The 17,783-nt window shown below is 50.3% G+C and overlaps 2 long non-coding RNA genes across 2 annotated transcripts in view; one reads left to right on the top strand and one right to left on the bottom strand.

Annotated features, from left to right (window-relative positions):
• Positions 1-2,895, top strand: part of LOC102162221 (uncharacterized) — a 173,655-nt gene extending 170,760 nt beyond the window's left edge. The window contains exon 16 of the long non-coding RNA XR_014816393.1: positions 669-2,895. This is a non-coding gene — a long non-coding RNA (uncharacterized LOC102162221). The remainder of the gene's footprint in view (positions 1-668) is intronic.
• A 6,257-nt stretch (positions 2,896-9,152) lies between these two features.
• Positions 9,153-16,120, bottom strand: LOC146400173 (uncharacterized). The gene is made up of 3 exons (XR_014816410.1): positions 15,939-16,120; positions 14,087-14,339; positions 9,153-13,960 (listed from the first exon to the last, which is right to left on the bottom strand). It is a non-coding gene; the product is annotated as an uncharacterized LOC146400173 (long non-coding RNA).
• Between the last annotated feature and the right edge of the window lie 1,663 nt (positions 16,121-17,783).

The raw sequence follows: 17,783 nt of genomic DNA, 5'->3' as shown, positions 1-17,783 counted from the left end.
AAAGCAAACAAAAGCAAACAAAAACACGAGCCCATCAGATCCCTGCTTCTCCCTAGAATAGCAGTCTCCCAGAATAGAGAAGGGAAGGCACTACTCTCTGCCTTCACCCAGGCCAACTCCAGCCCAGGGCCAACAGCGGGGTTGGGCCAGTCCTTGTCCCAGTGATCCAGGACCTGCTACTGAGTGTGACAGGCCAGAAGCAAGTTACTACTACAAGGTCTAGGAGCCTTGAGGGCCCCCCCAGTTCACTCAAAAGACAGAGAAGGGAACTCAGCTTAAGAGTTTTACTAGTTTCTTGTGAGTTGAATTGTTTTCTGAGGTTCTGGTAATGGGATTAATGGGAGCTGGTGCAGTGGGAGGGACAGGTGTCAGGAGAACAGGCAGGGAGAGTCAAGCCAGGGGAATGTTTCAGAGGGACACTGAGACTGTCAAATGTCATCTCAGGTGGTTGTAAAGGTGAGAGTGGCCCTTACAACCTTTGTCCCTTTGATAAGGTGGATGGAACAGAAAACCCGAGCGCTATTATCTTATCACACCTATTCTGAGGAGACAAACCTAGAAATGCTCCCTGGCCAGTCTGGTTCTTATCCCACACGCAAGAGTCCAGACCTGTCGACACCTGAGCAGACCCCAGCGGGCTCAATACAGTCTTCTCATTTACTTTCCAGGAAGCCGGGTCTTCAGGGACAAAGCATCAGGTCCTCTGAACTTTTATCAATGTCCTGAAAGCTGAGGCCAGGCCAGGCTCTTTCTCTCCTGACCCACAGATTTCCTAGAAACCTCATCACCTGCTGCAGGTATATCCTCCTGCCTCCCACCCCTCCCACCATCCACATCCCGGAGCCAACGGGCCCAGGCAGCTGAAGGTCACAGGGACATTCTGGCTTTGCTGTGACCCTTCTCCTCCCACACCAATGACCTCCTGCTAGCCCTCTGTGAGAATTCAGACTGCCCCTGAGCCTGACTGGATTGTGGCTTTGGCACAAACTTGGGTCTCCCCAAGTGCAGGGGGGCAAAGTTCTGTGGTGCAGTGCCCAGGACTCCCTGGGTCAGCCTGGCTGTGGAGAGAGCCCTCTAGGAAGAGGGTGAAGAGTTGCCTTCTCCCCCCCAACTCCTGTGGGAGCAGGGACGTCTCCCTCACAAAGCAAGGGGGAGATCAGAAGCTCCTCCCTTGACCTCTCTGCTGCCTCGGAGGGTGCTCATCTTATGTATTCTCACCCTCAATCCATCTGTAGCAGAGGGGGCCAGCCCTCTTCCGAGCCCTTCTCTGGGGCCACTTAGCCTGAAGCAAGACCATCGGTTTCATGGTAGAGCAACTCTGGAAGCCCAGAGCTCAGAGTCACGAGATCCCAGAGCTGGAAAAGACAAAAGAGCTATCCACACTCACCCCTCATCGATGGGTTTGCACTGCAGCACCAAGGCCACATGGCCATCCAGTTTGTTTTTTTTTTTTTTAATCGCCTGATGAAAAAATCCTGTTTTTCCTTTCTCTGTGCTATGCAATCTCAGTTGCTACTAGCATTCCTCATAAGGTATGACATCAGACACAGGCATGTGGCCAGCCGCTGTCCTGGGCCTACGGAGATAAAGACAGTGACCAGGTAGGCACGTGGGTACAGGCGCTGAGTGCACTGTGGGGCCACGTGCCAAGTGCTGCAGGAAGTGCAGGGAAAGGAGCATCTACAGAAGCAGGAAGGATCCTCAGGATGCCTGGCGCCTGAGGTGGCTGCTTTGGAGGATAAACTCCATCCACCAGACAGACACAAGGGCAGGGAGGGCATTCCAGGCAGAGGAATCAGCACTGATTCATTCATTCCCCCTTCATTCATTCAACTAATACTTACCGAGTACCTGCTTTGGGGCAAGATCTGCTCTAAGTAAGAAAATAACAGTGAATGAGGACACACGGCCCTCAGGTAGCTTCCAGTCAAGTTTGAGATATAGGTAAGAAAAAAAGCAACAATGGCATAGTAAGTTGAGGGAAGAACACGGGGAGACAGTAGGTGTTTAAGAGCTCCCAGGAGGGCATGACATGAGCAAAAGTGCAAAATGAGAACCAGCCTGGCAAGCTCAGGGAGCAGGCGGCCAGAGCATCGAGCCCACTGAATGAATAGAAATGCAGCTGCGGAGACAGGGTGTGCGTGTGGAAAGTCTTGGGTTTGATACTGAAGGTGATGGGAGAAAGTGCGCTGAGGATGTTAAATAAAGTGAGTGATACAATCCCCTTGATGTTCAAGGAAAGCGCTTGGGGCTCCAGCAGTGTGGACCAGCAGGGAAAGTGAGGGATGGATGCTGGAAGGCCAGCAGGTTGCAGTGGGTTTTGTGGGGCCCAATTTCTTCCTCTCTGGGCACCATGCTATGTCAGGTTCCCTCTTGAAGCCTGATGCCAGAATAGAACAAAATACTGCGGGTGTGGAATGGCCAGCAGAGATGCCGTAAGGTAGCTAATTATCATAGATAGCATGCTTCTGTTAATTGCTACCTAGGATGGCTCTAGGTTTCGGTAACCTATGACTCTGCTGCTTCATATGCAAATTATTATCAACGTGAAATTCTGGGGCAGCTTTCTCATTTACTGTGGCCAAACACTAGGTCCTCATCAGATACAGAGATATTCAGTTCTTACTACCAAAATGCAGGAATTCCCATTCATTCTTGTTATATGTTATTCTGTTCACTATGCCCATTCATCTGGTCCAGCAGAACTGTTTGGGATCCTATGTGCTCTGTCAACATACTTCTGCCTTGCCTAGCTTTGCAACATCTGCACACTGGGCCATTATCCCAATGGTGCTTGTGTTCAAGTCTTCGATAAAATTTTTGAAGAGGCCAAGGAAAGAGAGGATAGAACATGCTATTTACAAATTCAAGTAATAAAACTGTTCCACAAGCCCACATTTTGCCATCATGTTCAAAAATACCGGAAGAATCTTTTTTTTTTTTTTTAAATACCATGTTGAAATCTGGGCAAACTATTGCATTGTCCAGAAACTCTTTCTAAATCAAAGAATGTGCTTCATCCGGCAAAACCTGTTCTTGGTGAACCAATCTTGAATTCTTGTCATCACCACTTTCTTTTCCAAGGATCCACTGACAATCCTTTTATCCAGCTGTTTTGTGTCAATGGTCGTTTTTCAGTCTTCATCATACTTGACTTCTGGGAAGAAATGGATGCAGTTTATCCCTTCCTCCTCCTTAAAACCTTGTCTTACCCTCAGGGTTCCAGCCTCTCCTGACTGCTCCGACCTCACTGGCTGCTCCTTCTTGATCTCCCTGAGCTGCTGCATTTTCCTCCTCTCAACATTCCACATTGAGATATGCTCCAGCTCAGTCCTTGGGACTTCTCTTCTCTCGTTATTTTAGCCTCTTGTTAATATCCACATTCTCATGGATAGGCCTCTCCAACCTTGGCCTCCTCCCTGATCTCCGGACTCCCAAATCCAACTAGCTACCACATGACTCTCCTTGGGTCCCAAATAAGCACCTTAAATGTAACGCATCCAAAAAGAGGCTCCCCATCTCCTCCCAACCTGGAAGCCAGGTGCTCCTGGAGTCACTCCATTTCAGCGAATGCTCTTCCATCGTTCCAGTGGATCAGACCCAAACCCTTGACAGTAACCTCTATTTTCTCTCATCCTCATTCACTCTATTAACAAAATCCGATTGTTTCTGTCTAGAATTTGACTACTTCCTAGACCACATCTCTGCACCTCCTCTGGCTTCCAGTCTGATTCAAGCTGTCATTACTGCACCGTTTATTTTAAGAACCTCATAACAGGCCTCCTTTAGTTTGGAAATGGGTAAAACTGTTAAATGAGTAAACAACAACACCTTACTTCATAGGATTGTTGAAGAATTAAAGGATAAGGCTCTATCTCTGAGCACTCACCTGGCACCTATTCAGGGCTCAAAAACTGTTTGCTGCTGCTTCTACGGCTACTGCTCTGTGGCAAATCTGATGTGAAACATCTGCAATGAGACCGCCTAGCCATCAGAGAAAAGTCTAGAAGACGGAGATGACTAAAGAGGCTCCCCGAAGCCTCCCTTCGGTCTCTTATACCATAGAGTGAACTTTTAAGATATAAATCAAAGCATTCAATGGCTGCCATCTAAGTACCATTCCTGGTCCTTCCAAGAGCCTGCAAAGCCCTGCCGGGCCTGGCCTCCTCCTATCTCTCTGGCCCCATCCTTATTATTCTCCCCCAAAGTCCCTCCACTGCAACCACACAAGACTCCCTCTGAGCTCTTTGCACTTGCCATTCCATCTCCAGGGAGTAACACATCTTCAGGTTTTACTAAAAGATCTCGTGTCGAAGACCTTGCCTGACTCTCTTCTCTAATCCTGAAACCCTCTCCCTGGTGTATCGTCTTGCTCGACTTTGTTTTTCTCCACACCCCCTGTCAGCAACCAACATGTAATATACTTATTTATTTTTAAAAATTATACGTCTTCCCTGCTAGATGTACTGCACTGAAGAAGGCACGGATCTCTGTTTATTTTCACTGCTCCATTCCCAGGGGCCAACACAGAGTAGGTATGTAATACTCCGTGTGGAATAACCATATAGCCAGAAAATCTGCCTGGCACTGAGAAAATTCAGGTCTTTCAGTTTCAAAATCAGAACGTATTTGTTCTGTCTCCTAGACTTTTCTCTGATGGCAGTGATGCTTCCGAGCAGATGTTTCATAGCAGATCAGCCACAGAGTGGTAGCAGCCGACACAGAAGCTAAGAGTTTTTGAGCCCTGAATAGGTGCCAGGTGAATGCTTGTGGGAGAAGGTGAGCTGCACGGCTTACTCCTCCGCCACCTTGGTCCTTTCCTCGGGGGAGTGCTAATAGACTCTTATCCTTTAATCCTTGGACAAGCCTATGAAATAGGCATTATTGTTTTACCCATTTAACAGGTGGAAAAACTAAGGCAGAGACTGATTTAGGTAACTTCCCCAACACCACACAGCTCGCAAGTGGCTGAGCCAAGATGCAAGCCCAGACAGTCCAGCTCCAGGGCCTGGGTTCTTCACTCTTCTTCTGCACCTACAGTGATCTCTTCAGAAGCCACGTTTTTTTTTTTTTTTTTTTTTTTTTTTTTTTTTTTTGCTGTAATGGAAAAAGTAAAAATCATTTAACATTAAAAACCAGTTACCTTGAGGAGGAAGTCTCACTCTTGCACACCCTTCATTCTTGGAGGATTTCAATGTCATCTGCTCGTTTAGGTTGTGAAATCATTCACTTTGACCAAAAAGTTGGAAGCACAGTGAGGGGGGGGACTGTTTTTCTGTCATTCAGTGACACCCCCTCACCCATCCCTAGGGACAGACCTAAGCCTCCTGTGTTTGTCTACTCGAAGCCTTAAAACCGTTGTGAACATTTTCTAGATAGCCTACCTTCCTGACGTGACTCTTACAGCTCCATGCAAGTCTTTTATATTTTAGGTTGTTTGGGGTCAGCATCCACCTTTCCACCTTTGGTACATGTTCTTTTAAAACTGAGCTCATCTGAGCGTTTCCTAGGTAGCCCCTTCTGCCATTTTTATTAGTGATCCCTGTTTATTAAGATGGCCTTTCTAGATCCTCCCACTGCCCTTCCTCTCAGGAGCAGACAAGATCTCACTGCAGAATTGCCATCCCGATTCCTCCAGAGTCCTGTTCTCTGTCCACAGCATGGAGCTGGCGCCGGGAGGGGCTTTCCAGCAGGGACTGCATTTCCCAGCCCCACTTCAGACAGGGGACCCAGTGGGTGAGTTCCTGCCACTGGCATGTGGGCAGACATGATACACAGTTCTTGCTGGGCTGACCCATAAAGGCGCCCTCCCTGACTCTCCACGGCCCTCTTCCCCATCTGTGGTTGGATGTCTCCATTCCAGCTGCCTTCAGAAGCCACGTGTTAAATGGGCAGTGCCACGGTGAGCCCGTTTTTTTTTTGGGGGGGCGCACCATAGCATATGGAGTTTCCCAGGCTAGGGGTCAAATTGGAGCTGTAGCCACCGGCCTACACCACAGCGACAGCAACACGGGATCTGAGCTGTGTCTATGTCCTACACCACAGCTTACGGCAATGCCAGCTCCTTAACCCACCAAGTGACACCAGGGATCGGACTGGCATCCTCATGGATACTGGTCAGATTTTCACTGCACCACGACAGAGGGAGCCCTTTCCTAATCGGATGTTGTAGGAGTGCAGAATAAACGTGTATGTTAAGCCACTGAGACTTGCGAATTTGTATACTACACCAGCTTGGATCATCCTCCCTAAAACGGATCATATCTGTGTTTCTCCACGAGCCCACTGGAATCTTCTCCCTGCAGCCTGGAAAATGCATTGCACCTGTAGCATGGGTTTCTCTCCTGGGCCATGGCAGGCTTTACAGGGAAATGGGTACATTCTCCCAACTCCGCTGCTGCCGCTTCACAAGCAATTCTTCTCCATCGCAGTGAGGTCCTTGTCCAGGCTTCCCTCAGGTCGTTACCTTCTGGGGGAGAGAACCATCAAAAGAAACGGATGGCTGAGGCAGTTCTCTGCACGACTGGCTTGGATAAGGAGCCACCTGGATCCTATTAAGGATAGGCATCATCACGCTAAGTGAAGTCAGCCATACAATGAGACACCAACATCAAATGCTTTCACTAATGTGTGGAATCTGAAAAAAGGACACAATGAACTTCTTTGCAGAACAGATGCTGACTCACAGACTTTGAAAAACTTAGGGTCTCCGGAGGAGACAGTTTGGGGGGTGGGGGGATGTGCTTGGGTTGTAGGATGGAAATCCTGTGAAATTGAATTGTGATGATCATTATACAACTACAGATGTGATAAATTCACTGAGTAATAAAAGATTTAGTACTAAAAAAATAAAAATAAAAAAAAAATAATAATATGTACTTAGGCCGTGATTTGTATCCTAAATATACTATCTGCAAATGTTATACATTCAATAAACATTTTTATTTACTCTAAAAAAAAAAAAAAAAAAAAAAAAAGAAGAGAGGAAGAAGGAAGTGAGGATTCAGAGAGGAGTCAAGGTTTGGTTCTTCCTGTTCGGAAGCCTGGAATAAGCTCCAGGCCATATAAGAAACTTTGCACTTGGCCCTCAGGGTCAGGCCAAGAAGCAGGTACTTGCCATCCTCTGTGCAAGGCAGTGAGAAGCTGCTGGCAGGCCCGCCCCCCCAAGTGGCTTGATGTGTCTTTCATGCGGACCTGATGCTGCAGTGACAAGCCAAGCATTCCCAGGCCAAACGGATGAGGGAGAGAAACAGGCGAAAGCAGGCTGGGCTCCCTGGCCAGAGAAACAAATGAGTTCCCAGAAGGCCCGGTCCAGGCACTCTGGTGCCCCTTGGGCATAAGGGGATCTGGGGAAGCCTCAGAGCCCTCAGCTCAGCAAGAGGTGTGGCCTGTACCCTGACTTTACAGCACCTGTTGGCCATTTGGCTTCAGCTGTTTTTGTTTACTTTTCTGCATAAAACAGGAACAAGGCAACCGCTTTGCCCTGTTTGGAAGTAATATTAAGTATTGAAAATAACTCTTAGGAGTTCCCGTTGTGGCACAGTGGAAACAAATCCGACTAGGAACCATGAGGTTGCAGGTTCGATCCCTGGCCTCACTCAGTGGGTTAAGGATCCAGCGTGGCCGTGAGCTGTGATGTAGGTCGCAGACATAGCTCGGATTCTATGTGGCTGTGGCTGTGACTGAGGCAGCAGCTGTAGCTCCTATTTGACCCCTAGCCTGGAAACCTCTGTATGCTGCAGGTGCAGCCCTAAAAAGACAAACAAAAAAAGTAACTCTTAGCAACAAAAATAATAGACACTTACATGACATTTACAAAGTGCTAAACATTGTTCTAAGTGCTTTACACAAATGAACTCAGTTTATTCCCCCAAACAAACTCTAGGAGGTGGTACTGTTATCATCCCATTCTGCAGATGAGGAAACTGAGGTCCAGAGAGGTCTGATGTCACATGGGTAGTCGGGGTAAGCATCGTATTTAAACCAGGCAGTGTGGCTCCTGAGTCCGTGTGCTTACCCACCGTGCTAGGCCTCCAGAGAACATGGTCAGTTACTGTCCACAGGAGGAGGGGCACGTGGAGGAAGGGGTCCACGCCAGGGCACTGACTATTCCAAGCTCCCCTCTGCCCCCCCAGGCCGGGGGACTCAGGGTAAGTGGCTCCATTCCAGGTTCAAAGGAGGCAGCATTTGTGTGATGGCAAAACACTGAATTAGGAATCGGAAGACCCCTTAGCTTTGTGACCTTAGGCAAGTCACTGAAGCACTGAGTTTTCATTTCTGGATTATTTATTTAAAGGATTACTTTTTATTTTATTAATTTTTTCTTCCAATTTTATTGAGATGTAGTTGACTTTTTCAGCACCACAGAAGGTCTACAGCATAATGATTTGACCCACATGCATCATGAATTGGTTCCCACTCTAAATTCAGTGAATATCCATTACATCATAGGAGATACAAAATTGAAGAAATAGAAAAAGGCTTTTCCCCTCATGATGAAAACTCTTAGGATTTACTCTCTTATGTTTCATATGTGATATACAGCCATGTTAATTATATTTATCGTTTTGTACATTATAGCCATAATACTTATTTTATAACTGGAAAGTTGTACCCTTTTTTTGTTTGTTTTGTTTTTTTGTTTCTGGATTTTTAAAGAAAACTATGCCCCCTTGCAGGGCTGTTCTGAGGCCTAACATGAAAAGGCCTATTAGCATTCTCAGCATTTGTGGCACTTAAATGAGTTTGTTGAGTGGGAATTTGAACCAGGATTCAGTTCCAGGGAGCTGGGGTACCGTGGAGCAGGCTGGGGGCTTTGAGCAGGAAAAGTTCAATGCACTAATGTTAGTTGGAGGCCTGAGGTCCACAGAAGTCACTGCATGCTCCTGTCTTTAAGGGAAAAAAACCTTACTATTCTTGAGCAGGCTGGAGCTCAAGGCCACAGCAGAGGGCCCAGGCGGGCCCAGCTCTCACCCACGCAACTGCACAGTAGAGCCAGCCTGCAGCCCATTCCTCAGAGGGTAAATCAGAGCCTGCGCAGGCCTGGGGGGCATGGGTAACCATGGCTGCAGGGCAGACCCCTGCCCAGAGAGCGACTCTCCACCACCTCTGAGCACCCCCACCCCCAGCACAAGCAAACTGAACACAGAGGCTGAGAAGGTTTCGTTTGGTTTATTCGGGTTTGGGAAAGTATTACTTTCGCTGCTTGCTCCTGGGATAAGGAATTGGACACTGGCCTTCTGGCCTAGACAGACAGGATGGGAGTCTAGCTGGTCTTTGGGCTTCCACGTGGGGTTTTTGTGGCTTCCATGTTCACAGGTCATGGGGATCTGATCCTATGGGTGCGTTTGTCCCTGTTCCTGCCACTGTCTGTCCCATGGGCTGTTACGGTTCTCAGGGTTCCCCCCGCCCCGATATGAGTCATGCTCAGCGAGCCCAGAAAGCCAGTGCCTTAGGTGTATCTGCCCTGCTGGTGCCGAGGGAGCAGCGAGCGCTCAGGGCTGAGGGGAGGAGGTGTGAGTGTGTGGGACAGAGGTCTGAGGTTTCGGGAGTGTCAACCGGTGCTCATTTCAGCAAACACTCAGGACTGCATGATGCGCCTCTGCTGTGGCTGGCTTGGGAGATTTCCTTTTCCTTTACACAAATCCTTTCCTGAATCAGAGGTGGTTCCTGTGCTTCAGCCGGGCTCAAGATACCACGTGCAAGATGCACGTTCAGCATCTGGCAGCTGCAGAGCCAGCAGGCTTCTCTGAGGGGGTCTGGGCTCCTGGCAGGAGGGGAGGAGGGTATGTCTCTCCCAGGTGCCCCAGGTCCTTCAATGACCCCGAGTGTCTCGGTCAGCCTGATGGGCTTGACGCTCTGTCCCCCGCGGCTTGGTGAAGGAGGATGGGGGGGCGGGTGCAACATTCTGGGCAGTGGGGGTCAAATCTGAGGAGGCAGCTCATTTTCCTTCTGAGACTTTCTCAAGCCTCTATAAGTTAGAACATGTTCTCTTTCCTCCACCCATGAGAGCATCTTACAAATAATGACTCTTTTTGTGCTGGGGGCTGACCCTGGCTGCAGGATCCCAGGGAGCTGCCAGCAGGCTCGGGGGAAGATGCTGGGGGAGGGAGTCAGAAAAGGACCCATTCCTGGAGCTCCTGTCCCAGGAGGTGCCAGCAAGGGTGGGTCAATACATGGCTCAAACAGCCCCCTTACAGCGGTAACGGAGGGGCGACAACGGCACCCAGGTGCAGGTGTGGAGGAGCCCACACTTCCGCTAAGGGGCATGTGTTAGGTGCCAGGGATGACCAGGCTCTGGGCTAGAATTCTAAACTAAATGAGACCCTGGCGTGCTGTCCAGGAGGCAGTCAAGGGGAGGAAACAGCACCACACAGGCGTGCGGACGGAACCAGGCTGCTTTACCCACCCCGAGGACAGTCTTGTCCTTGCAAATTAGCAACTCAGAGGCTGCAACCTCCCCCCACAGCATCTCTCCCCTCACTTTGAGAGGTGTAGCCAAATCAGGACCCCAAGCCCAAGAGCTGCTCTGTCACCAAAGCCACCCAGGGCTCCCCGGGTGAGAGGACACACCATAAAGGAACCACATGTGTTCAAATGAAGCAGCAAATCTGGGATATGGACGTGGAGGAGGGAGGGTGTGTTTGGGATGAGCCAGGAAGGAAGAGCAGCAGGCAGCTTGTTTATGAAAAGGCGTTGACCGGCGTGATGGACTCAATGCTCGTTTTCCATACAATTCACCCAGCACCATTCTGGCCTCATTATTTCTGCCCTTCCTGGTTCTTACCCCATAAGAGGGCATCAGGCAATGCTGACATCAGCATTCGCAAATCAGGATGCAGGCTGAGTCCTGGGATGCTTCTCTGGCTGCCCCGCCCAGCATCTCTGACAGGCCTGACTTTTGTGGACTGTGAGTAGTGCCCGGCTCTACTCTGCCCCGAGTGGGGACTGCCCCGCAGGGCAACGATGGTGGTTTTCCTCCTGTGGTTGCCCTCCTGGTTACCTGAGTGACTCATGGGAGGTGGCAGGCCTGGGGCAGAGGAGGAGGGACTTGGCCCCAGATGCCGAGATCTGGGGACGCCACAGGGAGGAGTCTGCTCCCAGTGGACATAACTCACCTGTTTCCCGGAGCTCGGCAATGTGGGCTGATAAAGGACACCATGAGGCCCTCGAGGAGGAAGAACGGAAGGCAGGGAGATGCACATTTTTTTGGCCAGAGCGCCATTAGATAGCAGAGAAAGAGTGCATTCTCCTGGAACGCAAGGCGGCTCTGTTCTTGAGATGCTCCTTTTCCAGACAACAGGGGTGAGGCTGTGAGAGACGTGGGGAGGGTGGGGCACCAGCCGTGTCATGGGCTTGCCACTCCCCACCCTGTCCGTGGCACCTACACCCACTCACCGGGGCCCATGGGGTGGCTGAGAGGGGATTTCCTGGTGGAAGCTTTCCTTGTCGTAGGCAAACTCAGAAGGAAGCATGAAGTGGGGTGATGCAGTCAGGTTGGAGCCAAAAAAGGCAGAGAGCAAGGCTTTACCCACCCTGTGGCCCCTCCTTCTCCATCCTGCCTGCTGTCTGCGCCAAATATCCTGACCTCATTAAGCAAAGACCCCAAACTTTTCACTGAAGGGGAGAAGCCTGCAACGTCCGGCCATGAGATCCTTGGGGCAGGGAGGTGGGGAGGGGCTGGAGCACACAGAAGTCCTCTGCTCCCCGAAGACAGCGATCCTGCCTCTCGGACTGCTCCCTCTTTGGTTTTAGGACGTGGCTTTGCTGGGCTGGTGTCAAGCATGACCCTACCACAAGCTCAAGGACTGGGTTCGGGGGTCCTGTGTCTGCCCAGATGGCACATCCTCTCTGGCCCTCTCTCTGGTTTTGTGCTCAAAGTTCCTTTCCAGGGGTGAGCTGGGTCCACCCTACCCCAGATTTTCCACATGTGGGTAGCCCTGCCAACTTGCCCCCCTCCCCAACACCACAGCATAATTTCATGGGGTGCTGCTGGAAATGCCACCTGCTTGAGAGGTGGCGGAGTTGGCCACGAGACCGCTTCCTTCAGCAGACCCATCAGTGAGTCCTGGGGTTAAAGCTCAGCTGGAGGTGGGTGGGTTGTGTTCTGGCTGCAGACAGAGCTAAGGCCTGTGTAAGAACAAGGTGAGGAGTTCCCGTCGTGGCTCAGTGGTTAACGAATCCGACTAGGAACCATGAGGTTACGCATTCAATCCCTGGCCTTGCTCAGTGGGTCAAGGATCTGGCATTGCCGTGAGCTGTGGTGTAGGTTGCAGATGCGGTTTGGATCCCATGTTGCTGTGGCTCTGGCGTAGGCCAATGGCTATGGCTCCGATTCGACCCCTAGCCTGCGAACCTCCATATGCCTCGAGAGCGGCCTAAGAAATGGCAAAAAGACAAAGACAAAAAAAAAAAAAAAAAAAAAAAAAAGAACAAGGAGAGATGAGGGAGCTATGGGAGCGCGAGGTTGTGCGGGAGGGCACTGCTATCTTTGCAACCAGCAGCCCACTCCTACCGATGCCTGGAGCCACCTGCTCAGCCTTGCCCTTGAAGTTCTGTGCCTCTGGGCAGAGGAGCAGGTGGGGGCTGTGGGCTGAGCTGTGCTAGGTTTTCCTATGGATAAAGTCAATTTGGTGCCTGAAAGGCTGGCCTTCAGAATCTAATCACACAAATGAGAATTTGACCTGCTTGTATCAAAATCACCTGGGGCTTCCCAGAGACCACCCAGGAGCTTCTGAGTCAGTGGTTCTGGCTGAGGCCTGTGGATCTACCTCTAGATCTAGGCTTAGAATTAAAAAAAAATTGGATCCACAAATGGTTACAGATCCCTACTTCATATAGAGCACAGGCCTTGTCTGTGCCTCAAATCACCCTCAGACTGGGGCCTGAAGAAGGGGACCTGGGGGGCTGCCTCCCACAGCAGGAAGCTGTTCTAGCTTATCTTGCCGAGGGAGCCCTTCATCTGAGGGGCAATGCTGCCACCTGCTGGTACATCCTAGAAACGTCTCCCATCGTCAGCTGCCTGGTGTAAGTGGAGGTGGGATTCAGGGGGCGTGGCCCAGCCCTCCCTTTCCCGTTCTGCCTTCGAATGCCCAGTTCTGAGAACTGCAGTGTCCCCCCAGTCCTGTGCCTTTCCTGGAGCCTCTCGTTTAAACCCATCTTTCTTGGGCACCTGCCAGTCAACAAGCAGATCTTGCCCTGGATTCGGTTCAGTTTATCACACATTTGACCCCAGCCAGGTGTGGGCTGGCCACACCGAGGGAAGTAGTGCAGGGGAGTGAGAAGGGAGGGCGATTCGGATTCAGCAATATGGATAATTTCCATCTGAGCTGAGGTTAAGTGGGAGTCAGGCAGGTGAAAGATGGGAGAGGAGATTTCAGGCAACAGGACTAGCAAGACATTCCGGCTGCTGGAATATGGAAACGGAATGGTTTTCCTTTTAATCCATTTCTTGGCTACCCGCCAGAGGATGAAATGCAAACATTTCCCCTCAATTTCTGAGCAGATGTAAGGATTATGAGAAAGGGAAACCAGTTTTCAGTTGCTCAAACTAGATTCTGGGTTTTAGAGGCCTCCAGGGCTATTATAAAAGTACAAGAGAGAAGCCTGGGTTTGAAAGAACGGGCCGAGTAACCAGGGGAAGCAGAAGGCAGGGAGGGCTTCTTCCCTCTGCAGAGGTCTGGCCCACGTGGGGCCAGGGCTCCAACTCACCACTCCCAACCTGGCACCTGGCCCCACAGGGCCCCAGGGGCGTATCAAGGCCCCAGAGGGAAGTGGCTGCCGTGCCAGGACGTGCTGCCCTCCCAGCTTTGCAAAGAGCTTCCAGGTCCTGAGAACGGCAGAGAGGCAGCTATGGGCCCTGGCTGTCTCCATGGCAACCCGTGGAGACAAAGTCCAAGGACCTCTGGGCCTGTGAAGGACTCGGCGATCTCGACATAGACCCAGAAGTAGAGAAATAGGCCTTCAAACCACAAAGAAAACAAAGGAACTCACTGTTCCTGCACAGCAGGGTCTGTAGCAGATTCTACTGATAACAGGTACAACGAAGGTCGAGACATGGCACGAGAATCAAATGGAGAAGGTGTACCTGTCGTAAGGTGGGTGAATCAAACCATCTGGGTCGTGGGTGGGAGGCCAGTAGTCCAGGACATTCTGTAGCTCTCGTGGCTCCAGGATTGGAGCCAAATATTCTCCTCTGGCCTTGTTTTGTGCCCCAGAAGGTTGGGGTCCTCTGGCTCCCCAGTGCCAGCTCTGCACTCCTTCTGGGGCCAAACATCATGGGGGCCAAGTGCAAGCATGGTCTGCTTCTGCTCCTAATGCTTCAGGAAAGAACTGCATGCCTTTGAAAGACAAAACAATCATCCTTTAGTGGACTCCCATGATCCCCAGGAGGGAGCCCAAAATCCTTAGCATGTCCGAAGGCCCTGCATCCTCATCTCTAGAGCACCAGCCCCTTCCACCTCCTCTCACTCCAGCCATCAGAAGGCTCCCAGGTCCCTGTGTTCTCTCCGGCGCCTCCCACCCTCTCCGGACTAACTCTTGCTCATCCTCTGGGCCTCTGCTCCGTCATTTCCTGAATCTCCACCACTATGGCTGAGCTAAGGGTTTCTCCTGTGTGCCCCCATATGCTCTGGGTTTGCCCCAGCATGGCTCTTAGCAAACTTCAAATCACCCGCTCACTTCCTCCTCTGCTTCACCAGAGTGTGGACCACTTGATGGCAGAAAGTGTGTGTGGACCCCTTCTACGGCATCCACACAGCACCCTGATTGAAGGAAGGCATTCAGCCAGGTTTCTTAGAGGAAGTAATATTCAACATGAGATGGAGAGGATTAGGGTGGGGGCAGGGGTGTGATTTCAAAAAAAAGAAAGCATGCCAGCCTATGCAACGGACCTGGGGTCGCAAAGAATGCGGCATATCTAAGAAGCATGCTAAAGACGCTGTGGCTGGAGAGGGAGTGAGCAGGTGGCCTGAGACTTGGTCTGAGAGGTTCTAGGTGTGGTGGGAAGTTACCAACAGAAACATTCTCCTGTATCTTCTCTTTCCCTTTTTACTCTCATTGAACTCTGGCTCTCTTCTGGAACAGTTCCATGCAGGCTGCTCCAAGGGTGATGGATTTTTCTCCTGTCTTACAGTGTACAGGGTGGGGCAGGTGTCTTTTTCTTCCCTTCTTGCTGTTTCGGGCCATTCTTTTAGGAAATTCCCAGCTCTAAAGGTCAAGTCATCAGCCTGCAGCTCCCTCCTTGGTACAGTCTCCCCCACACCCCAGATCCCTTCCCTTCACTTCACATGTGGCTCTTAGCACCTGGCTCACTGTCCCTCTCACCAACACCATGGTGTGCTAATTTGGGAACTAGAACCTCATTCATGTACCTGGCTGCTCAGTTCCCTGATGGCCTCTCCTCCAGCGATCTCACACTCCACCCTACTGCAGATGCTCTAAAGCCCGACACTGATAAAATCCACACCTCCTCCATATTCCCAGTTTTAGTGTATGTTCCTCTCTGACCAGCACCTCCCAACTTCCCGGGGCGCTGTTCCTGAAATGCCATCAGCAACAAGCCTTCATCACAGCGGGATCACTGGCTCTTCTACCTTTTAACTCATCCTGCTCCCCTCATGTCCTCTCTCCCTAATTTATTCAGTTTAAATCTCATGGTTTATCACTTTTTTTAATGATTTTTATTTTTTCAATTATAGTTGGTCTACAGTGTTCCATTAATTTCTCCTGTACAGCGAAGTGACCCAGTCTTTCTCTCTCTCTCTCTCTCTCTCTCTCTCTCTCTCTCTCTCTCACACACACACACACATTCTTTTTCTCACATTATCCTCCATCCTGTACCATCATAAGTGACTAGATATAGTTCCCTGTGCTATGCAGCAGGATCGCATTGCTTATCAACCATGGTTTATCACTTTAATCACATATTTTTTTCATACCTCTTCATCCCCAGTACATCTCCTTGGCTTCACCGTATTGGTTTGGAAAAACTCCCTCCCTGGTTAACTCTTCTTCTGAGCCTACTCCACTCTTGTGCCCACACAGCTGACCATGGCTTGAGGAAAGTACACAACCTTCCTGACGGGTCTAACTTTAGTTCATGACCACTAACCATTGAAGTGGGACTTCAGTGATGCCCGGCAGTCATGGCCCCATTCACCCTCCTACTCGAATATTTCGTACCCGTTTCTCTTCAGACCTCCCACCCCTCCGCCCCCACCTTCCACCTCAGTCTTCTGCCCATTGCGGTGAGAAGAAAGCAGCCCTGGAAAGAGCACTTCCCCCAGCCCCACCCCCACCCATCACCCCCCACACCTGCATCTGCGTCCATCTGCGTCCATGTCTTTCAGCTTTTCTCCTGTCCCTGTGAATGAATGGCCTGTGCGGAGGCCACCACCTGCTGGGTCACTGGATCCCATCCTCTCTCACCGTCTCAAGGACGTCACCCCAGCAGTTCCCTCTGTTCTTGCCCCACCAAGTTCCCCTTCTCTCCCGGGTCCCTTCCTCCAGCACACGAACTTGCTGCTCCATGTCTCAGCTCCCTCTTCCAGGAAAACGCCTTGAAGGAGCTGTCAGTGCTCACTGACTACAATTCCGCTCATCTCCTGAATCTATTCCAGTCCGCTTTGGCTGCCCACGTGGCTAACTCACATGGCCATGTCTCAGCGGTCATTTTAGCGTGAGCGCCGAGCAGCACTGGGTATCATGGATCACTTCCTTCCCCTGGAGCCACTTCTGCCCTTGATCTCCAGCATATGACATCCTTCTTATTTCCCTTCAAAGCATTTTGCTCTCTTTTTTTCATCTCTTTTGCTGAAGACATCTTTTCCTTCTCATCTCCCACACTTACGAACGTTGAATCTGCCCAAGGCTCCTCTTCTCTTCACTCTGTACACACCCTTGGTGACTCATAGAACCACGTGGCTTTACATGCAATGCATCCGTTGAGAACCCTTAAATCTTATATTCAACCAAGACCTCTATCTTGAAATCCAGATGCCTATATCCAATCCAGTGCCAATATCCAATTGTCTCTTCAATATTTCCACTTGGAAACATGGTCCAGACCTGAACGCCCTGCTCTTCTCCCCTAAAATGTTTCCCGCAGTCAGTTACCGGGCATCTCCATCCTTCCAGTTGCTTGGGCCAAAAACCTTAGAGTCGTCCTATATCTCTTCCATCTCTCACTTCCACATCCAATCTCTAACCAAATCACGTTAGTGCTAATTTCAAAATATACACAGACCTTGACCATTTCTCACCATTTGCGGCCACTCCAGTCCAAACCACCATCATCTCTCACCCAAATGACTGCCAAACCTCCTAACTGATCTTCCGGGGTCTGCCACGGCTCCCATCAGCTTCCAGCATCGGGGGACCCAGGCAGGAGGAGGGAGAAAAGTCCGGCCTCTGGATCTAGACTTTTGTTTCTGTGCTGGTTTTCACCTACAAATTCTATTTCCTTAATAGATGCATTGCCTAGTCCTCCTTGAGTAAGCTTTGGTAGTGTGTTTCTTTCAAGGAACTTTCTGTTCTCAGGGGTCAAATCCATTGGGATAATATTGTCCGTAATATCCCCTGTTGTCCTCTTAATATCGGAAGAATCTGTAGAGATGTCATATCTCCCATTCCTGATGTTACTAATTGATGCCTTCTCTGTTTACACTTGATCAGTCTGCCTAGAGGATTTTGTTTTGTTTTGTTTGTGTGTTTTTTGCTTTTTAGGGACCCATGGGCAGCATATGGAGGTATCCAGGCTAGGGGTTGAATCAGAGCTACAGCTG

Source organism: Sus scrofa, chromosome 9 (genome assembly GCF_054392235.1).
Source record: "Sus scrofa isolate SSC_HxYL_T2T_F1_AM1 chromosome 9, Sscrofa_HxYL_maternal_Yorkshire_Landrace_v2.0, whole genome shotgun sequence".
In the NCBI taxonomy this organism is placed as follows: Eukaryota; Metazoa; Chordata; class Mammalia; order Artiodactyla; family Suidae; genus Sus; species Sus scrofa.
Note: the sequence above shows the minus strand (reverse complement) of the source record. Positions and strands in the feature narration are given on the sequence as shown.